This window comes from Falco cherrug, chromosome 4 (assembly GCF_023634085.1).
Source record: "Falco cherrug isolate bFalChe1 chromosome 4, bFalChe1.pri, whole genome shotgun sequence".
NCBI lineage: Eukaryota > Metazoa > Chordata > Aves > Falconiformes > Falconidae > Falco > Falco cherrug.
In genome coordinates, this window is record NC_073700.1 from 67,111,658 (window position 1) to 67,135,547 (window position 23,890).

The 23,890-nt window shown below is 36.7% G+C and overlaps 1 protein-coding gene across 9 annotated transcripts in view; it reads left to right on the top strand.

Annotated features, from left to right (window-relative positions):
• ZNF438 (zinc finger protein 438) overlaps nt 1-23,890 on the top strand; it is a 57,733-nt gene that overhangs the window by 4,781 nt on the left and 29,062 nt on the right. The window contains exon 4 of one of the 9 annotated variants that reach the window (XM_055706775.1): nt 15,784-15,860. The exons of the other annotated variants lie outside the window; for them this stretch is intronic. The gene's annotated coding sequence lies outside the window, so the exon portion shown is untranslated. The remainder of the gene's footprint in view (nt 1-15,783; nt 15,861-23,890) is intronic. 9 annotated transcript variants of the gene reach the window in all.

Sequence of the window (23,890 nt, forward strand, 5' to 3'; positions counted from 1 at the left end):
TTAGAGGCTGCTATAGGATATTAATTTCTGTATATGTGTCCTGCTGTTTCATTCTGTGGCTTAGCCCTTTATTGCTTTTCAGGAAGTCTGAGCCCAAGATTGTTGGTTTAGGAAAAATGTCATGGTTAATGCCAAGAAGTCGTCTTGTGCTGAGATAAGCTTCAGAGCTGGACTATCCCAGCCCTGCGGAAATACCTCTGTTACAGCAAGTCACTGCAGAGGCAGGGAGGCTGGGTATTCCTGTGGCTTGTTTGGGTATTTCCTGGGAGAATCAGGTGCAAAAGAGATGGAAAAGCAGCTGAGAAAATTTGATACGTATAGGGATTGTGAGGGAGAGAAACCACTCCTGGCAGACTTACTAGGACTTACCACTGAAATTGCTTTGGTATCTTCTAAGTTAACAGTTTCATGGAGAATTTTTGCACTTTGATTTTGGCTGGCAAATCAGTCAGAGCAATGTTTCAGTGTCTTCTGCATGAAGCCCTGTGTCATCAGTAACTGAAGGCTGAAATGTCTATAGGAAGTATTTAATGGTTTTACCCCACCTAAAAGCAGAAACCAAACTAAACAAACCTTTAAAAGGTGGTGTTTTACTTTTTTGGTGCTTTATTCATCTGTTGTAAGGGACAATTTCAAGGGATTCTTTCTTCTCTTCTAAGGACCTTTCTCTAGGGATGACATTCTGAAAGTGACGCATGGTGACAAATCACATCTTAGACTGATGTATGTTGTATACATGTGTCTTCGCCACTTCACTTTTTATATATATGTTTGTGGTTCTTTTGGATGAACCATAGAAAATAGGCATGTTCCTGTTACTTATTTGTCTAGTTTTGAGCACACTTCAGTTTTCTGCATTTCATTGATTTTAAATAGTAATGATAAAAATCTTAATTTTAATGGGGTTTTTAGCCTCCCTAAGTGAGGTTACAGTCTGTCAATTTTCTGTGAGTGCTTGTAATCTCAGATTTCTATCAGGCTGCTGTTTCAGTGATGTAGTGCTACATACACTAAGACATAAGCTTTTGACAATTCTTGATGTTGCTCAGCTCACTCAAAACAGAACAGGTGGTGAAGAATTAAGGTGGATCCATGGTTTTAGGAAGCAAGGCGATAAAGTTTAAATGCAGGCATTCAGTCCAACATCAGTCACCACTAATTGTATGCACTGTCCTAAAGGTAGAAATACATGAACCCCCAAAATACTGTTAGGGAATCAAAAAGGATCATTCTATTAAAACTGGCATAGTTCTGTTCTGTATATAAGCATACTTTGTGCATGGTGAATCAAGCACTTTGAAGTTATAAGTCTACTAGTAAAATGTCCTAAATTATTAATATGCATGTTCTGTGGGTTTTATTGCTTTTGTCATCAACACATTTTTAGGCTTTACTGAAGAAGGAAAACAAATTATCATTAGATTTAGAAAGAAGGGATTGTTCTGTTATTACAGGGCTGAAACTGAGACCACCCAGATGCCTTCAGCTGTTTTTTGTTATTTTCACAAATAGTTTGTTCTTTTAGCAGAGTGTTTTAAGCACAGAGAGTTGGGTCAATCACACTATTGTGTTTTTCCTTAAATGGTAGTATTGAGCAAACTTTACAATACTGTTTATGATCAAGAAAAAAAAATCTTAGACTTTTGATTCTCTTGGTTTTTAAGCTTTCAGATAAAAATAACAATAGGCAGCTGTGATTTCAGATCTCAGAATGCACCTTTTTCACGGAAACTTTGTCTAGTTTTGACTGCATGTGTACCCCTTAAGAGTCAATACGGTATCTGTTGTGTTTTATGGTATTTCAGTAAGTTAATTCAGGGATATTATATATTTTCTGCAGTTCTGGTAGGGTTAGTGGAATGTAGAATGTTGTCTTCCATATATACACTTGTTGCATTTTCTGCTAAAGTCTTAATTTTTCAAAGGGCAGGTCTGCTGTATTACATTACGAATTTGTTCTTGTACTGAAGCATGCTTGGTGCCTCATAGGAGGCCTAGAGGTGAAAAGTCCACATGATCTGCAGTTTAGGGCAGTTACACTTGCTTATTCTGTGTTTATGTTCTCATGTAAACCATTGATTTTTTTTCTGGGAAGGTACCTTGATGGGCATATGATGAAGATTTGCAGACTGTAGTGGGTGAGATATGAGGAGAAAATTATGTGGAAGGATAGAAAACAAAGACTACCTGGCCCAAAATGATAAGTCTTCACATGTTCATAGTGTCACATATTCAGAGTTAGGGGGCTATGTGTCTCAGAGTCTTACTTCTGAGAGCTCTCTTAACTTCTGATACCTGTGTTTGTACTTGCAGTCTGAGTAAACAAAGTGTGATGGAGAATAGCATGGGGAATAAAATGCTATAGTAAAAGTCAGTATCTTGCGTATCAATATAGCATGCTGTCACAGTGTATGTGGTGCAGATTGCCTCCTCAAAAGGGATGGTGTAGAGTAGAGGAGATTAAGAAAAAAAGCTAAAAGAGTGATCTGCAGGGATGGAAATTTGCTTGTATAAAGAAAAATTGGAAAATAAATATTAGATTGTTTAGCCTTTGAAAGACAATGAATATGATGAAGTATAACACAAGTACACAGAATGATGAATGGTTTGAGAAAAGTAATTCAAGAGCTTTTGTTCTGTTGGTTCATGCTGTAAGAGTAAGGGGGCATTCTGTGAAATTAGGGTGGTAAACTGAGAAAGGGAACTTGAGAAAGGATATATTTCTTAATAAATTGGTAAGACCGAGCTCTGCTGTCTAGGGCTAATTTTAATTGGGAAAAATTGTAATAGAAACTGGATAATTTAGAGTGCAAGAATATTTACATAGGCTCAGGTTACCTTTTTTCCTGAAATAATTTAATCTCTCATCTTTTTGTCAATTACAAGATTCTTCTTTTCCAGTAAGTTTTAATAAAGCTCATCTAAAACCTGTGTCTTGATGGTGGGAGTAAAGGAAGAAAGTTTGCCATAGTTTGTTTACAGGAGAAATGGTTACAATGCATCGCTAATTTGTTTGCTCTCAGTCCCTGTGTTAGGTTATATCTACCTGAAATACACTCTAGGTAGTACGTTTAGTGCTCTTGGTAGTATCTACTGTTTTACTTGGGTTTTATTGTAAGTGGAGACATTGAGGAAGAATTTTTGAGGAGTAACGTCAGGGTCCTCATCAACTTGGAAATAAATTATATAGGGCAGTTGTTTTTGTGACTTGCCACTGTTCTGTTCAGCTTTTGATTTTTCTGTTGCCTGGGCTCATGCATTAAGTAGGTGTTCCTGAGTAATTTAATCCAAGTTAGTACACAAGTTTGTTCTGTACCTAAAGTGATGGAATATTTAGGGAGAGTGAGATGAGCTAACAGTGGCCTTCTGTTTCATCCAGCCAACTTCCAGCAAGTATGTAAGAAGTCATAAAAAATAGCAGTGGGGGTATCTTAATTAAATGAGCATGCTTGACGCTCTGCCAGTCTTTGCTCTTGGCATGGTTCAAGTCCTAGAAACTGTTTGCTTTCAGTCTCTATCAAACTCAAATTGAAAACTGTGATAAAAGCATCAAAAGCAGTGTTCAGCAGAAAAAGACTACAGAATCAGCTTTTGCTCATTCCCACTGAAATGCCCTTTTTACTCTGTTTAATGGAGGCTGCAGTTTTCACTTTTGGTGTGTTTAGCAACAGATTGACTTAAATTTGTTGTATTTGGCTCTAGAACAGCAAAGAGCAGATGTCAGGGAGGTGCTGTGGCAGGAATAAAAAAAAATCGGAAGGCTTATGGGAATTTGGCGGGTGAGGGGGAAATCTTCCTCCTTTTTTTTCCCTGCTAGAATCCATATTATAACATCTAGAGTTGGCATTCAATTCAAAACTTGCCATGTTGCAAGGGCTGGTGCATTGACGCAGGCATTCTTTCCCACAGATCAAATTGTGGAAGCAGAGTTTATTTATAAAATAAAATATGCCTGTGAAATTATAATTGATTCCTTAATTATGGAGAACTTGCCTGAAAGATGGTAGCTTAGTGACCTGTGGGACATTTTCCTGGCTTAGAATAGCCACAATTTATACCGAAACATTTTTTCTGTATGATTCTTAAAAATGGAATTCCTCTGTCAAGGCAGAAAAACTTCAGTAACTGAGAAGTACTCTTGTTAGGGATGATAAGCCTAAAATAATGGTCAACATTTAAACATTATTTAGGGTTGGAACAGCTAAAAAGTAAGCTTTGCTATTCAGGGATTGTTGGTATTTGAGAAATACGCATTTAAAAGGCACCTTTACATGTTGCCAGTCTTTGCATAAGCAGGTGGGTGCCAGATGTATGTGCAATCCTGGAGAAGTTTGTTGCTTTGGTTTATTTCTTTTCACTTTTGTAATGAGCAGAATGCTTCAAAAGTTAGTGGCTGCTTTTCATATTTTAAGGCTGGAAGTATTTTTACCTTGATAAAGGGGCCATTTCTGAAAACACCTTGTGTAATTTTTTAGTTAGTGGAATGATTACGTGTTTATCTTTCTCACATCTTTTTTTTTCACTCATCATCTGCCTGCACTTCAAGAATATATATTGCCACTGTGTAGTTTTTAGATTATAAAAACATAAATGTGATGTAATTTGTAGTAGTTTTGATTGCAGGTTGCTATATGTGAAAGTTGTGCCAGTTTATCTGTTGTCTTATATGTATGATGATGTACTTAATACTTTGTTTTGGTGGTTTGTTTTTTTTTCCTGTGATGAAAAAGTGTTATTTATGCAATAATCTGGAGGAGAGGACAGTGTTCTGCTTTTCCTTGAGACGATGTTCCTTAATCTTCTGTTAGTGTTTCAGAAAACCATGTTGCCTCCTGCTTTAGGTCTTCCTATTCTAGTGGTGATTGTAGTAGCTCATTTTCTGGAGAGACAGGATTTGAAATAGAATATATCTTACTGTGCACTTAATCCGAATATCATGGGAAAAGCCTGAAATTTTTTTTCATAACTAGTGTACTGGGATAAGTTGTCAAAAGCATCACATTTGTAAGATATGTAATGTATGTGCTCTGTTCTCAGGGCTTACAAAGTCATGACTGGAGTATGCTGTTCAGATTTGAGAATAAATCTTCCCGTATTTTTTGTGATGGAACAATGTAAATGCACTGCTAAAATAAAACATGACAAACTAGCTTGCCTGTTAGCTGTAGCATGATGAGTTTCTTGGTTAGGTAGCTCATTTCAGTGGCTTGAAAGCGACAAGCCTGGAAATAATTGTGGTCAGAGCTGCTCCAAGAGGATTGAGTGAAGCCTTTTTGATTTCCTAAATGTAAAGGAAGCCAGGTTTAATCAACAGCTGCTGTGAGAGTTATTCAGACAGTGAGTAAGTCCAGTCCAGTGCGGGATTTTGCACTTCTGACCAGTTTAGGGCATGTTCTTTTTCTTAAGGTGGGATGCTGAAACTGTAACAGAGTTTGGTGTGTTTGATAGCATCATTTATATCTGTCTTGTACTTAATTTCTTCCAGGTATATTTCACCTGGCTTTCAAATTCCTTTGTTTACTGTGGTGTCTGAAAGGCTTTGTGGCCACACAAAAAATATTTAGAAAAACTGATAAATTATGGACTCAGTATTTAAAGACTTTATTATAGGTAATTTAATCATAAGTATTTATAAGGTTTCTTTCACATGGTAAGATTTCACTTTAAAAGAAGCATGAAACTGTACATTCCATTTAGGCTATATCAAGATCTGCAAGGATCATACCAGTTTTAGGTATTGTTTCCATGTTTTCGTGAAAGTTTTAAACCTGCATTTATGTACTAGCATGCTGTGAAGGTAGCTGTGTATTGCAAGGAGAGCTGGTTTGGGATATTATTAAGGTGTAATTGGTCCAATTCCCTGTAAAAGTTTTGAAACCTTTTAAAGGTGTTTTTGGATCTAAAAATCTTCAGACACTTGGTATATAATATTAATATTCACTGGAATGTGAATATTTTTTCAGTTTTGAGACACAAAAGCTTATTTTCATGTTTTCATTAAAGCAGAGCAAATTTTTGTTTGTTGTTAAAATCAAACTGCACTTACAGAAATGCAGATATTTTTGAAAGATTTAGCTGATCAACTTTTGAGAAGCAGAAAGATTCCTTAGAGTAAGAATACTGCTAAATAAGTCGATGGAAACTTGTGACTATAGAACTGATTTGTTCTGCATATGTCTCTTCCTGTTTCAGGAAAGCTGTTCATTTCAGAAAAAACCCAAAAAAGTCAAGAACTATCAAATGTTGATTACCGAAGTTGTAAAGTAATGGGCTTTAATTGGACCATCAAAAATGCAAGCCAAGGAAACAGAATAATGTCTTGATGGCAGTATCTAATAATTTGAAAAGCATCTTCCCCCTAGAAAACAAAAAGTAAAAAATAGATCATCATCATCGTTTGAATGGTGGACTATACCAATATGCTATTGCAGCTGCCCTGTCTTACCAGGGAATTAGGACAGGCAGAGTATCCCAGGTCTTATTTAACTCTGGGAGACTTTGGTGATGGAAGAAATAATAATCTTTGACAGTGTAAGCCTTTTTTTTGTGTAAGTGAAATTATATCTTAAAATGTGTGCAGTTCAATAATGAAAATGGTTTACTTGAATTGTCAGTTTATAACATTTCATACATGAAACACTAGAAAGACCATTTCCAAAGTGTTTATTAATAGTTAAAATTTAATAAAAATGTATAGGTTAGTACTGGTCAGCACAGAATAACCATGCACGCTTTCTTGGAAGTTATTTACAAAGAAGAATTTCAGGTTTCCTTTAGCAGTCTCTCTCCGGTGCTCGTCTGTGAATGGTATAGTTACCTGATAATTCAGTCTTTGGCAGTTATATTTAGAGACCTGCTTTATATTGGGAAGGAGAAAATGGTTAACGTATATACTTGCAGTTAGGAAGAGACTGGGTGGGAATATTAACACACAAGTTGACTGACTGTATATGCCCCCAAAAGAGGAAGTTTTAATTTTCTGTTGAAATCTAGTTGTATTACAAACAATTTTATTTAGAAATAATAATTTTCAAAGCTTGTATCTTTGTAATTCACCTTTTCATTATAAAGTGGGTTCACAGATGGAGAACATGACATTCTTTATGTTCAGGTTTTTAAAGTTAATTGTATTTCTTCCTGGAAATAAGATGAATGCTACTAATCTCTCCATTAAAAAACATTATTACTAGTGGTACATTACTGGTTTTCAGATATAAATTCTGAAGATGTTCTGTAAAGAGTAGATGTGGACAGGTGGAAAATGTTGTTGATTTGCAAAGGAATCTTGTATTAGTGTTGCACGCTGTCATAAGCCACTGCTGCTTCAGGGTCCCCCAGATGTATCAGTTACACATTTATGTAATGAAAGGAATGCTCAGCTTCTGACACGTTGCCTACACTTGGAAGGTAAGGGAAACACTTCCCAGTGCTGTTGCCATCAATTCATTTGCATGGTAAGAGTCCTTGAAGTTAGCTCCTGGCTTCTAACAGACCTCAGAATGGTCAGTTCGTCTTGCTGAAAGAAAGGATACGGTTTTATGCACATTGGAACTGTCATAACTCACTGAAAAAGCAACAGCAGTATCACTGGGAGTGTTTTTGCTTTACGTGTACAAGTTGATTGAAGACAGAATATCTTGCAACAATATAGAAGTATTTTTCTGTCTGATCAACAGATGTTACATGCTGCAGAAAGATTTGTGTTGAGTTTATAACCATAGAAAATATAGTGGCTCATCTACTATTGCAGTTCTTTTGGCCAACATCTTGTATGGGTATTGTACTGTTGAATATTTGATTGCTGTGGAGACAGACAAATCTAGAAGTGACTTTAATCTCAGAAGAATGTGTATTGACTGGGAGAGTTAGTTCAGTTTGTTTTTGCAAATCTCCCACCCTTAGAAGTGAGATTAAGTTTAGTGCAGGAGAAAATGGAACTTTCCCTTTGTCTCCAGAATGAGGTCATTGGTGCTTGTCTCTTTTCAGCCTCCATCTCAGTAAAATAATAGAAAATATAATAGTTTCATATTTCATTTATATCTCCTGAAGAATGGGAGTTACAGTTACTTGTGTAGGCATAATGTCAGCAATGACTTTTTGGCCTTCTTGATTGTTGCTTCTTTACTGTACTGTATCTGCCCTGTTTGCATACCCATGCTTGAAATTTTCATGTGCTGCTTCTGTATTTTATTCTCTCTCTTTTTTTTTTTTCTCCTTTTTTTTTCTTCTTCTCTATTTTATTTATTCAGTGATTCCACTGAGCAGGTAGCTGGGTAGGCTTCAGTCATGCAGGAGTTGGTTGCATGTGTGGTGTTAGTGATGGCAAAGGCCCACCTTAGATGTGAGGGTAAGGAAAAGGAAACAATCCAACGGAACAGATGAGAAAAGGAAGTGTGATAGTAAAGGAAGATAGAAGGGAACATCTGAGTGACAAGGTGGAAGAAGAGAAGCTAAAGTGCTGGTATGGAGGTGCACTGCAAATATAGTACGTGATGCTGCTGCTCTGGTTCATAATTTTGAGAATAACTAAAGAAGTGTGTTGTTTAAAAAAAGAAAATAATTTATTGAGTTTTTTAATCACAAAAGCATCTTTCTGTCTCATTTTCTAGGTAGATCAGATATACTCTAATACACATTTTAGGGGAGCTTATTAGTTTTGTTTATGATAATGAGAATATACCCATCATACTTGTAATAAAAAAATTAATAAAACCAGTCGTGTTTTGTTGCTATATTGCTCACATCTTGTCTGATCAGGGTTACATGCTAATACTTCACAGCGTTATCTGTTGGTAGGTATATAAAGGACTACAATATGCCTTAGTGGGGAGCTTAAAAAAAGTCCCTTGCTTCATTAAAATAGTTCCCAGGTCTGTGTAAAGAGCATGCACATATGATCACTGTTTGCTTTCCAAAATGGTACTTGAAGGCTTTGTAGCCAGGTTGAACTACAGTTAAATTACTCAAATTCCCTTGTGTCCCTAGAGAATAAAATTGTTTCACCAACAAATACATAGGGTAGCTTGAGCCCATTCTGTTGAACTATAGGGTTTATTTCAGAATTTGGGAGATTCATTTTTATGGAATAGATAACTGAGAGAGTTAGCATTCTTGCTTGGATAATGCACTGTTTATTTTGGAATGGAGTTTCCCATGACTAAATAAGAACAAGATGTTTGACCACCTTCTAGGGAGGAGACTGACTGGTCAGCATAAAACTAAAAGAAAAAATTCAGAAGAGACAACTGACCATTCTTACGTGGTGTTTGAAATGTTCTCGTGTTTCTTCTGGGCTTTAATTATACTGCATATACATGGCAAGAAGAAAGACCAGAGGTTTTGTTCTTTTCTTGGAAGTATAGCTTTATCACATCATTGGGAATTTATAGTCTAGTAATATATAGTGTTTTTTCCATTCCTGCATTGTGCAATTGGTTTGTACAGCCTCATAGTTTGGCAGCCAAGAGCTTGCTTTTTCATGATTTTTTTTGGCATGAAAGGGTTACTGTTCACATTTCCTGTGTAATTCCTTCTGATCTTGCTGGGCTGTAATTACTTTCTTGATGTTAAACATTCCCAGGCTCCTATAACCTTCTAGCCTGCTTGCACTAGCCAAGTTTGTCCCAGGTGATCATGTGGGCGAACCTCCTGTTTTTAAGGATAAAAATCTCTCCTTCCTGTGTAAGATAGGCTACATACTCATTCCTTTGCTGTGCAATCCCAAGAGAAATCTTTTTAAAAATAATAAGAAGGTAACACATCGCTCTTTCAGTCAGATTTAGCAGCCAAATAGATGACAAATCAAGTGTGTGGGTTTAGAATTTGCTGAATCTTGATTGAATGACTGCAAGTTCACATTAAAGATTATTTTTTCTTAATACATTTGGAAAATAGGTTATGATATAAAAAAGGCAGATTTTGACTGTAGCTTCTTACTTTTGACCATATAATTGGCAAATCGTTTTAAGCTTGCTTGAATGTAGAACTACTTAGTTGAGCCTCCAGGTTGTTGGTTTTTTTTTCTTTTGAATTCTTTGCAGTAGCTGCGTATTTTACAAAAACTGAGAGGATATTACTCAGTTCTCTCTTTCCCACGTAGTTCAATTATGCTGTGTTTCTTCTGATTTTCAGCTTGTGTATAAAAGCAGTAAACACAAGGTATTATTTTCTTTTTAAATAGAAGTGACTGCATACTGCTGAAAAATGTTGGCTTCAGAGGTGTGGGAACTAAAGTGTTCTGTTCTGCAAAGGCACTGGAAGGTCCTATGTGCCACCGCTCAGCTGCTCTTCAGCTTTAATCTGGGGGAGCCACCTGTAAGAATGCAAGTGAAGTTTGCTTTCCATGACCTTTATGCTGTTTTCTCACAGTGCCAAGAAAGATGCGAGATGGTGGTGGCAGGGTTTTTTTTAGGGTGTGAGGAGTGGTAATGTTCTGATACATTGACATTGGTGTGTGTGGGGTTTTTTTTGTTACTGACAGTGTCAGTACAGTACTGTACTGGAGGTTCTGTGCACCATGGGTTCAAGAAGTAGCCTGTATTTTGATACTTCAGTCAAGAGCAATCTCATTAGTTTATTATCCCGTTACAGATAATTTTTTTTTTTTTTGTCATAATCCTAGTTTTATTACCTCATGCATTTAATTGGTTGCTTTGTGAAATTCTCAGGCTGCAAGTAATTGTTTTGTTTAGCTGTGGTATCGTGCTTGCAACTGAGATACTCAGAAGCCTTCCCAGTATTTGACTGACTGAAGTCTTGTGAATGCATAACTGTGTTTAAGCTCAGTGGGATTATACTTGGAAGAACATGTTGTGTAGGTAATAAATGTTAACAGTTTGAGCCCTTTTCTTAGGGTAATTCTTTTGCAATACCAATGCCTGTGCTTTATAAATAGAAGTTAGAGCAGCTGGTGTGCATGTTGTTAACTCTGCTGCTATGCTGTTGAAGGATAGGAAAAATATATTTTAATGAAAATGTCTTTTTAGTTTGTATCAGGAAATCTTGAATTTGATGGCTTAGTTATAATGGGAATGTGGTCAGTATGCTACTCAGTTCTTAATTTCACACTCTGTCATATAATTGGGAAAATGGCTGTCAGGTATGCCTGGTTTTTTTGTTGTTGAACCCAGAGGTTCTTACCTGGGATATTACTCAACACACAGAAATCTGGTGCTGGCATAAGGTATTTATACAGTAGTCATGTGGGAAAAAAACCCCAACACCATGAAGCACCAAGTGATTATAGCTTAACAGACAGAAGACGATAACTGCTGATATCTTGAAATTAAATTGTCATTTTATCACGGCCTGCATGTGGTCTCCAAGTACCTGAGATTTTGTAGGAAAGCTCATATGAAGAGGGCTTGCCTAATGCATTGAACACATTGCAAGTGTCCTAGACTTCCTGTGCAATGAGGTGCAGCAGGGTAGTGCTTTAGTTAAAGCTTTTTTCAAAACAAATTTCTTTTGACTTAGTTGAAAGTGAGTACAACTGTATTGGAGCCTGTTTTCCATCTAATAGGATGTACAGGTCATCTTTCCTTTCTCTTTAATTTTGTTCCTGCTTAGATGAAGACAGTGAGGAATTACAGGTTATATCGTAATTAAAGGTAACCGGTTTCAAATTTACTTTGTAAAGTGCTTAGAATGTAACTGACCTGGCTCTCCATTATAAATTTCACCTTTGCAGTGGAAAATACCCTGAGTAACAATGAGCAATGAATTTTCTTCCATGAAAAGTACATGGTTTCAGAATCCTGTGCAAATTACCTCCTGCTTTTTGTGTAGAAGGCATGTTACAGGATGTAAGCTGATGCTGTTGATCTTGTGTGTGTGTGCATGTTGATCTTCTGGCGGTTTAACTTAAAACTCTTTCATATTTAGATGTCTCGAATGTACGGGAGGCAAGGTGATGCATGTAGCTGTGATGCAGGGTAGAACTGGACCTAATCTGAAGTGTATGTAGTGCAGAGAAAGTAATTTTGGTTTTAACAAGTTGCTGTAGAATTAAGGAATAATTTGAATTAGTGAGCTTTTAAGCTTTCAGACAATGTAGTCAACTGTATTTTTATATTCAGTTCTACAAGTTCTCTCTTTGAGAAGACATGTAAATTACTGTTATGACAAAATGCATAAATATGTCTAGGATTTGATAGTAATTAATTCATTTCACTTATCTAAGGAAAGATTAGGTGCCTCAGTTTGAAACTGGCTATAAAAAGTAACATGTAAACAAATTTAACACACATCAGGTGTAATAGCACATTTCATAGAACTGCAGACACTTTGTTTTTAAATGCAGTGGTTTCTCACTTTCAACGTTCATAAACTGAAGTTTAGTCAGAGTGCCTCTTGACTAGAGTTTTAAGGGCAATTTTTATGTCCCTGGCTTGCTTGCATGACTTGAACAAGTATTAAGTACTGCTGAAATGTTGATTAACACTCCAATATGTTGTTTACCAGTGGTGTGCAAAAAGAATGATTGACTCTCTGAGGTTTCTTGGATTTCTTGTATCCTCCATGCCATGTATCCACTGATGGGGGAATCTCTGAACACATGCTGGTTGTGCAACTGTCTTTCAGGATCTTTCTTCTAGATACTGGATTTGGCGGGCTACTTAGATAAGTTTATGACTTCAAAATAGTTTTGTATTCCATGTCAGCTTTTTTGTGGACTAAATTTCATCTTTGATTCTTATTATTTACATACACATTACATACATATATATTTATATGTAAATATATTAACACTGATGGTTTTATTGGAATTGGCAATAGTCTTAATTCTTAGGTAAGTATTAAGCGTGCATAATATCTTTAAATTATGGCAGTCCTTTGTAAAGTGACTATGTATGTACTGCATTTTAATTTCTTCTGTCTTCCTGTGTATTTATTAATGCTTACTGACATGATGTGCATATTTTTGCTATTACTTATTCTTGAATTTATTTACCTATTTTAATTCCTATTGATGTTCTATATTGATGATTTAGGGAGAAAGAGGGTTGAAAGACAGAGCAGAAATCCCAGAGATGAAGAGGGACAAGGTGTGAGGATACTATGGTAGGCAGTAAGAGGTTTTAGAAATCAGTAATATCAAAGTTATTAAATCATTTATTTAAAAAGCATAGATGTTGGAAAGCAAAATTAGTAAGTTGAAAAAGGATGCACCAAAAGTAATATGCTCTTGTGGGTACCTATTATGGAATCGTCAAAAAATTATTTTGGAAAGGACTATTGGAGGTAATCTGCTCAAATACCCAGCTTAATACAGGGCTACCTTCATAGTTAGGTGAGGTTGTCTAAGGTCTTGTTTGGTTGAGTCTGGATCACCTCCATGGAGGGATACTACACAGCCTCTGGACACCTTTTTCCAGTGTTTGACCACTTTAACTGTGAATGGTTTTTTTTTCTAATACCTTGATTTCCCACTTGGCAACTTGTCTGTATCCTCCTGTTCCTCCTCTTTTGTAGCCTGAAGGACAGTCTGCCATCATATTCCATACACTCTCCTGTTTTAGGCAGGTGAAGACAGCAGTGAGATTCCCACCTTAGCTTTCCTTCCTACAGCTGAACTCCTTTTAAGTATGTCTGTGAGGAACCCAATCATGAGCACAGCCTTCTAAGTGCAGAATAGGCGGAAGTGTCCGATTCCCTCAGCTTGCTCTTGTGTATCTATGGAAACTTTTCTTGGCCTTTCACTTCCCTTGCTAGTTGCAATTCCAAATGATCTTTGGTTTGCTAATTCTATGTACGTGCCCCCAGGCAATGGTTCTGTATTCTTCCTGTTAGAGCTGCTGCTTTTTCTACCTTGTGTATGCTTCTTTTGTCTTGGAGCTCAGAGTACTGTGTTAATCTGTGTTGGCTTCTTCCAACACCTGCTGCATGTCAAAATGCTGGACCATTCTTTTACTTTGTAGAGGTTGACCCTGAATATCAACCAGTTTTCCAGAGCTCCCTTATGTTTCAAGGCGGCCCTTTCAAAGGGGTCACAGCAGCTAGCTTTCTGAATTAACAGAAATGTTTCCTCAAGTCCAGGACTGCAGTTTTGCTATTAGTCTTGATTACTTTTCTCAGGATCTTAAGATTCACCATCTACTACAGGTAAGGCTGCCACCGACTTTCACATTCCTGACCAGTTCTTTCTTTAGCTTCCCTGTCACTGTGGAAGACTGTTAAATCATGGCTGTATTTTCCCTCTCAAAACCTGTAAGCCCTCCTATAAAATACTGGCAACATACAGTAGGGTGGAATGTTGAAAAATTAGGCAATGCAGCTGTGGTTTCCTGTTCTTGGTAGGAAATAGGTTTTTTACAACACAAGTGTTAGAAGAATTAAATGCTCTTCTGCCTGTTGTTGCCTGAAAATGAAAGTATTTGGCATAAAAGTACAAAAATGTTCTTGAAATGTTAATAGAAACACATTTCTTAGTTTGTCAAAAATGTGTATGAGGAAGAGAAGAGGAATGGAACAGTTTGTCAGACTGTGCAGTTGCTACTTGAGACAAAGATTATTCTTCTGTTACACTACCCAGTCAGAATTTCTTGGTTTGAGCACTGCCTGTAAGGAGAAAAAACAGATATCCTGAGTAAAACTGCCATCTTTCGTTTAAAAACTGAAATGGGTATGATTTATGCAGCTTAAAGTTAGATAATACTCAGCTGTCAAAACAACTGTGCATTAAAGACTTGGCACTGAAAATAGTCATTTCAGGTTAGATTACATCTACCACTATAATGAGTTACTTGGTAGACTTGCCCTGGAGCTGGTGATGTGCACAAACTTTTTGGTTTCTGAATCATACCCACTGAGAAAAAAATGATTTGTTGTTTATCTGAAATAATTGAAACCAGTGCATGTGTTCCTACTTGTTAATGAATTGCAGGTGCCATTGTTTTGTTCTGGAAGGAGGAACAAGAAGATTAGGGTACTGGGGTGATAATTTTTCCACTTACACCTAATACTTAACAGTTCCTTTTTTTGTTTCTGGATGATTTATATATTTTTGAAAGTATCTCTTTTCAAAGTTCACAAAGCATGCTTTCAGCTTACACATGCTCACAGAATTTTTACTAAATAAAATAGGCAGTGATTTTTGAAGGGGAAAAACCCCTGTAAACACCCTTGCTCTTTCCAATTTATTGATGTTTACGGTAGTGTAACAAACAAGATCCCAGGTGTCTGTTATTTTTGACCATTTACAGAAAGCATGCAAGTTCAGTGATGAAAATAGCTTTTTTGTAGCTGTTACTGACTAGTTAAAACATTTTCTGTGCCCTGTAGATTAGCTAAGCCTGTCAGGCATGTTTTTTTCCTGCGTTTATGTTCAGTTTTACTGCCTAGTTCACCACATTTAGATACTACTATTTAGCAAATGAGGAAAAGTGGATTAAATATAGTGATAGATATGCTGGGATTTTTTTCTGTGCCAAGAGACAATGAAGCATCACATTTTTAACATTTGAGATGAAGTACACCCCCCATTTTTTAAGTTCTGTCTGTATGTTTAAGGCTTTTTAATTATATGATTTTAGATGGACAGTCATGAAAATAGAGAACTTCAAAATATATTTCACAATTTGAAAGGGATTAGGAAACAGGAATATACTGCATCTTTACTATACATGTGTTTCTCCTGTGTAGAAAGAATTCTGTTCTTGTCATCTGGTCTAAAAGTAGTTTTATTTTTTCTGTGTGATCAGCTAAATGTATATAAATATTGTCTAAATTTGTTACTTATTGGACGTTTCTCTTACAAGTCCTATCCAAAACTTTGCATTTCAGAAAATTAAAGCTCGTTCCTCCATCTTATTAAATGAATGTGGTTTCCAGTCTGTGGATTTTCAGCATCTTTAAATACAGTAGGTATTATAGCTATTGCAGTGGACGGTTTTGCAAATACTGACAAATTATGTATGCATGTAGCCTGAGATACCAAAAAAATGAGTTACCTATTTATCTTTAAAAATAACTGTCAGGAATGGAAATACCTTTTTTTTTTTTTTTAGATTAATTAAAGGACTGTCATTGCCATTACATCTTTCTATTTTAAGGTTAATTCAGTTCAGGTTTGTAGCATGGTCATTGACATTTACATGCTATGGATCATGAGGCCCGTATGCAGTAAGTGAATTCACACAGATCAGAAATATCTGTAAAAGAAAGGTAGGAAATGTCTAAGGGAGTTATCACTGTTAATTTTTCTCTCTCTGGCTCCCTTCCAGTGCTCTCAAAAAAAAAAAAAAAAAAAAAAGTGGTTGGGCTGGATGAGTGAATGAATGTTTGATGCAGATGATGATGCAGGTTGTTGGCATGCACCAGTATGCATGTAAATAATAAAAAGTTTACAACACAGATCTTAAGTTATTTCACTATTAGTGAAAGGCAAATGGACTTTACAGAGAGAAAGTGAATGTGATAGAAGTAATATGCAGGGTTTTCTGCTTCACTGCAAGGGAAGCGTTCATTTTAATTTTTACAGAAATGCATTCACTGATGTTCTTTCCTTATTAAAACTCTTATCTCAGTCTTAGGGGGTATCTTGTTCTTTGTCCAGACTTGTATATTTTTGCTATTAAATGCTAGTTTTTGAGAGAAAAAAAAAATCACAGCTTTGTAATGAAAATGTTAGTGGACCCAAATAACTTGTATTTTAAAACATTTTTAATGAGCATTTTACTGGGGGACCTCTGTGAAATCTAAATTGTCACAACAAAATCTTACAGAATTTTCTGTGGTCTTGTATATTAAACATTCTGTTGTCTCCTTTAACAGTTCTCACAAGTCAGAAGACAAGTAGAGTGCTATTGTGCCAGTGTTTTAACAAAATACATTGGAGGATTTTTGTAGTTGTAATTCAGATCCTAGAAAGTAGTCCCTTAAAACTCATTTTGTATTGAGTCAGGGAAGGTTAGGAGAGTTCAGCCCACTGCATGTACAGGGAGTTTGTGCTGATAAATCAAGTGGCCACTGCTCAGTTTACAAAGCTTCTAAAATACTTGTTTGTGTATGTGTGTGTGTGTGTATATATATATATATGAGACAGTTTTCTAATGAGTAAAAGCCGTGTTATTCTGGTTAATTCTGTACAGGTTTTCTTTCTGATGCATGTAGAATAAATAGTGCAGGTGTGTTAGGAACAAAACTTTGTGACCTAACTTTGCATATTAGGAGCCAAGAACAAATTCTGCATGCACGTATCTCCTACTTTAATCTTTAGAAGAAGAGCAAACTTTAAAAACAAGGAATACTTGAGCATAAGAATCAGACTAACTTGACAATTGCTTGCTGATTTAGATACTCCCAGAGCAATTAATCTCTTAAGAAAGATGATTTGTTTGGTTAAAACAAGGTAAAAAGGGGAGTGAAATTAGCAATACAGTTTAAGGAATGGGGAGCTGTTGATGGCAAGTACTATGTGGCTTGGAGACAGTTGGTTAAGGAGGTAAAGATATTAATAAAAATCTGTGGGCAGTAGGGTACAATAGATTTCTTTAAATATAGAGGGTGTTCTTGATGGATACAAAAGCTTAGTAACGATAGAAGTCCAATAATGGCCAAGGATGATAACTTTCTGATGTGCAGGAAAAGGCATAAATATTCAATAAATATTATGTTCTGTATTCAGAAAGAGACTGGATTATGCTTTTACATCTCACCTCCTCCATCATTAGTGATGGAAAGAACATATTATTGCTGTACCAGCAACTATTAATGTTAAATGTTTTTAAATCTGCTGCACTGACACCTACAGATACTAAAAAAAAAAAAAAAAGCTTTGAAGCTATATGAATTATTAATTTTGAGTTTTAACATATCATGGAACAGTGGAGAAATTCTAGAATGCTAGAGGGGAAGGGGAGCTAATGTGCCCAAATTTAGAAAGTATAATACAAGCACCTTGAGAAGGCAGATAGTAGTATGCTGTCAGTGAAGATTTAAAGAATTGCATAATTAATGCTGATCCAAATGGGCAAGTCAGACCTTGAACTGCTGCGTGTGGTTACTCTGTGGGACAGCTCTTGCACTTGCCTTCACCCTCATTGGGTTTCACATATTCCTGATAGCTCTTTCCTCCAGCCTGTCTAGTTTCCCTCTGAATAGAGGTCCTGCCCTCCAGCTCCTAATTTTGTATCAGTTGCACACATGCTAGGCATGCACTCTATTGCATTATCCAGGTCATTAATGAAGATGTTAAATGGTGTTTGCCCCAGGATTAATCCCAGAGGCAATACCACTGGTAACTGGTTGCCAGTTGAACTTTAAACCACTGATCACCGCCCTCTTTTAGTCTGACAGTCCAGCTGCTTTCCCATGCACCTTATCATGCACTTCCCAGAACATGTCTCACCAATTTGGCTGTGAGAAGACTATGGGAGACTGTGTCAAAGACCTTCATAAAGTCAAGATGAATGACACCCACTGCCCTCACTTTATCCACAGGACTAATCATCTCTTCACAGGAAGTATTTAGGTTAGTTGGGTATGATTTACCCTGGATAAATCTGTGCTGGCTATTCCCAGCCTCCTCCCTGTCCCTCAGCTGAAAATGGCTTCAAAGGAGGCTTTGCTCCATAACCTTTCTGTGGACTGAGATTAGGCTGACTGGCCTGTGGTTCCCCTGTTCCTCTTTCTTGCCTCTCTTGAAGCTGGGTGTGCTATGTGCCATTTTCCAGTCTTTGGGTATCTCCCTTGATGCCATGACTTTTAAGAGATGCTAGAGTGCATCCTTGCTCTGACCAGCTCCCTCAGCACTCATGAATACATCCTTCTGATCCTATGGATTTGTACATGTCTGGTTGTATTCTGTTACTGAACTGCATCTCATTTACTGTTGGTAACATTATGTTAGTACCTCAGCCTTTTCCATGCCTTCTGTCACCTGGTCCCCCTCTCCATTAAGCATTAGGCCCACGTTTTCCTTAGCCTTTTTTTTTGTTGCCAGTATACTTGAAGAAGTCTTGTCACCTTTCCCATCCCTTGCTAGTTGCAACTCCAGGAGAGCTTGGCCTTTCTTACTGCTCAAGCATGCACAGAGAGAGTTGTCTCAAATAGTTAAAATTCCACTGAAATTTAGAGACAGTGAATATGACTACCAAAGTTTGAATCTGGCCATCATGTAGGAATTTGTGCCACTATTAAAAAAGAATAGACATTTGGTTGTTTAATTATCTTAAGTGAATTCTAACTTCAGTGTTAGAATTTGAAGACTTGACATGACTTAAGCTGTATAGGTGTCCCACAGCATGTTTTTTTATGGGAAATTAATGAGAAAGTACTGTGTGTCAAACCACAAAAACCTAGTTACTTTAAAAGCTTGGTCATGCTTAATTGTTTTTCTCTTGAAGTACTAATTCAGTTTGGTCTTGCTTAGTTTGAGATTTAACTGAATGAATTAGGAATACAAATATCCTTAGGAACAGAAGGCAAAGCTGGAGGCCCGTAGAGGAAGAAGAATGTTCCCAGGGTTAGCTTAGTCTGTGCACCACAGCTGGTTGCTGGACAGTGGCCAGGAATAATTCTGACATGTTTATTTCACATTTTTTCTCCGTGAATATGTTTTGAGGACACTTCATTAAGTGTGTCCGATAGTCTTTGAAGCTCTATGCATTTCACATTTTTCAAGCAACAAACAGGGTGCTGGATACAAAAATGAAAATTATATCGGCAAGGACTATTTGCACAATGACAACACCACAAGATAAGTGAGTGAAGGCAGTTAGACTTTGATTTATTCTTTTTTGTATGTTTATCTGTGTGAGGGTTTTTGCGCTGACAGTAATAAATCCTGCAAAAAAGGTATCATTTAAGTAAATCATAGAATATGGATATACACTATGTCTTGCAAATGTTGTCCTGTTTACTGCGTGGTGAATGGCATACCAGTTTGAACAACAGCTGCTGTTTTATGTTGTTTCTGGATGCTAATCAATCAAACAATGTCACCAAATCTAGATAAGTCTATGGAATATTTTTTTCTCTCTAAATTTTACAATTGGTATTAAGAAATGTGTTTATATTAGATTGTCTAGAAAATATACTTTGTTATGTTCTGATCACTCTTAAATTATATACCAGTCACTTTGGCCCAGCAGTTCCTTTGTCAATTGGGTCAGATCTCCAGGAGCTCCCAACCAGGGAACTGGGACATTCGGTGCAGGAGAATCCATTGAAGCATTAACAGCCCTTTCCCAGAAAATGAGAGGGATGTGACTGAGCAAAGAATGTGGGTGAACAGCTGAACTTCTCTGCTGGGGTTTGTATGAAATAGTTAGGGCACAGCAGCAGCAGGGAGGGAGGAGGATGCCTCCTCTGCATGTGCTCAGCACACAGCTGGGCGATGGCTTCTCTTGCTGCAGTTATCACAAGGGTTCTACAGCTGTAGTCCACTTGGGCTGTGGAAGTTGAACTGCCCTTAATTTTGCAAGCTAAATTTGACTGTGTATTGGGAATTCTTTTTATCGACAAGTATAAAATTTATGCAGTGTTCTTTAAAACGTAAGGTACTTGCTGTGGCAGAATTTATATAAAATGTGACCTTTTCATTTTTGCACTAAGTCTGGAACTCTGTGTTTTAGGAGGATCTTTCAGTGAGACTATGTTCTAATTTGTAAACTTAATATCTGATGATTCTTTCAGTGTAGAACTGTTTATTGTATGCTTCGGAGGCAGTAAATGTGGAAGTCATATAGGATTTCAGTTACTTACACCAGTCATTAGATTTTTATGGATTTTTAAGTGTGACCTGTTAAGTACATATTCCTTTCTCAACTTTGTGGTGCATAGGATCATATTTGGGAAACACAGGATATAATTCATAGTTGGGCAATGTTTTCAATGTTCAGCATCATTAAGAAAATCCAACTGGTTACATCTCTGGTTTTACAAGTATATGTGTCCTTAAAGTGTACTTTAAAAAAGCTCTCACTCATGCTGGAGCCCACCTGGACCTCTCAGCATTTTCCTCTTGGGAGGAATTGGCCTCCCTGGGACTGGACAGGTTAAAATCACCTTTACTGGCCCTGGGACTAAGTGGCAGGACTCTGGAAGAGCGTGCTCAGAGACTTTTTAGCACTAAAGGCAAATCTCTAGAAGCACTTGATCCTTCCCTGTTTGCTAAGAATCTAAAGACAAAAGGAAGCAAAAGAGACACTGAAAGAAATAAAGATCTTGCGTTCCTGGAAGCTCAGATTTATGAGTATGCTGAAGTTCTTGGGGAACAGAGACACCTTACTCATGAGAATGTGCAGCTTAAGCAAGCATGGACAGTGGAAGAGCGGGAGGAGGAGTAGGAAGAGCAGATCAGTGAGAGTGAAGATGAAGAAAATGAAATAATTTTTTCTATGTCTAGCTATCCAGAAGAAAAGGTCCTTAGCCCTGAAACACAGCCTAGGTTATCAATGTTAGAGGCAGAGTTTGGGGGCAGAATCAGTGTAGCCCCAAACCCGTTGAAAAAGTTCTTGGTACAACATCTGATTAGTTATCTGGTATATTTTTTAGTACAGGGCAATATGCAAGGACCAGCTGTGTCTTACAACAGTTGTGAATTCTTATTCTGCAGAATGTACAGGTTATTTTTGAGTTCAGCTGAAGAAACTAGGTCTTTTTCCTTAAATGTAAGAAACTAAATATTTCAGTGTATAATTTGTATTAAGAGCTTTTTTGGTTGAGAGAAATTAGGCCTTAGAATCTAGTTTGCTTTGATTGGTCTTAGGCATTGGGTGGCGTTAGGGTTTTTTTGGCACTAATACCCTTTTTTTCTTCCTTGTTTCTTTACCTTCGGCCTTAGAAATGTATGTGTTACAGGTGAACCCCCTTGTGAGGGATGTTCTCTTAAAAGTCGTTAGTTGATAGGCGATTTGAATTTTAACATCCTGTATATATAAAAAATATAAAAAAATAAAAATATACGAAGATAAAAAAAATAGTAATTTACATTAACATATACAATACTATATTGGCCTACATCATTTATTGCTTGATCGGGCAGTTGAAGGTTTCCCTTCCCGCTTTGTCCTTTATGCCATGTAATAGTAAGTTCCTTTTATTTATTTATTCATTCATTTATTTTTCTGTTCTTGAATGCTTGTTTTGCTTGAGTCTGTTAATAAGACACATTGAAGTAACTTTTTTAAAATGCAGTATGTTTTTTGTATGAGGGATTTTGCTGTACAAACATTATAGATGTCAGAATGTAGCTTTCTGACTGAAAGCAGACTTCTAAAGACAAATTCTTACAGAAACAACTGTAGATGATGCTCACTTTACTTATTTAGCACCATGGCAAAATTTAGTATTACACCCAAGTTTGCAGCTGTGAAGTCAGAAATAATTCCATTATTTGAGTCAGTATTGCAAAGGCAATTCCCTTTGTGAAGTTTGGAGTGATTTTTCTTTTTGTCTTCTTGCTTTTTGTTTATGTTGACTAGCTTTCTTCTAAGTCCAATGTTAACAACATGCCCAGACTTTATGAAACTAATAAAACCCCTGTACAGAATCCTTCCTGAATGACACGGTAAGTTTTATCTGAGGGATTCAGATTAATGTCCAAATAACCCAAAATACCATAGTCAAAATAGAAGAAGTGATTAAGCGGGATTGATTGTTTTTTATTTAGTCGTTACGTAATGTAAGGGTCAGCTATGATTCTGAGAAGACTTTAGTGCCACATGTCAAACTTAAGTCAGTCAGATTGTGCAAGTAAGTGTGTCATACTCTTGTCTTAATCCTTAAATCATTAATGGAATTTCTGGGGCTGTGTTACCTGAGACATTCAAATACATTTGATTGTGTGAGTTCTGAGGTATTAAATATCTCAAAAATATGTTAGGACTACCACATTAAGAACATAGAACACTTGCTTTCCTTTCAGCATTGCAGTCCTGGCTGGTTATTTCTGTAGTCTAAACTGATAATTAACAGAATGCTAAAACTTCATTTTCACCGGAAAATTGTCATTACGCTACCAGTAATAGCTTATTCCTCAAATGTCAAAGTTGAGGAAGATGGAAAAAAAGCAAGTAATGTACAAGGAAGGGTTTTTTTGAGTACCTTTTTAGCTAAATCTGTAGTGTGGTAAGAACATTGCAGCAGGAATTGCTGGAACCATCTGTCCCATGTACATGGACCCAATGTTTCCGTGATTTTTCAGGCTATCCTTTGTTGTCAAGTGGTAAATATAATTTGATTTTTGAAAGGCATTTGTTGAGGTTGGAGGGTTTCAAGATGCATGTGGACAAAGCCCTAAGTCCAGTGTTGACCCTGCTTTAAGCCGGGAAGTTGGATGGCATGACCTAGCACAGTCCCTGCCAACGTGAATGATTATGGGAATAGCTGCATACACAATTGCAGATGTTTCTCTGATGCTATGAGGTTTTAATATAACTGCAATGAAATCTCTCTTTAGTATTTGTGATATTATTTATCTGGAAAGAAAGCTAATGTACTGCAGCAGATACATAATGAAAGATAAATAATGTGTTCTGTCCTTATTAGACAAAAGCGGTCATTAATTATGAACAACAGCAAAATAAAAAAGTCTCACAATTTAATCAGGCATTGCAAACTAAAAATCATAATGGTGTACTGCAGTTCCACTATGAATGACATTACATATTGCTAACAGATTTGTAGGATGTATAGATTCTGTCTTATAAAACTGCATTGTTGAGAAACGTGGCAAAACTTCTGAGCAGCCTGGATCCTGGCAATAAATTAATGCTTAGTTTAGGACCAGGATAACATGGCAGGTGAGGTGGAACAGGAATAGAAGGAATTACACAGTTTGAATTTTGAAATAAATTTTAGAGTAGTCATTGCCAAGTAAGAGTTTTAGATGTTTCTTTTTCTGGGGTTTTGTAAAAATACTGAATGAATTTGAATTTAAATTGTA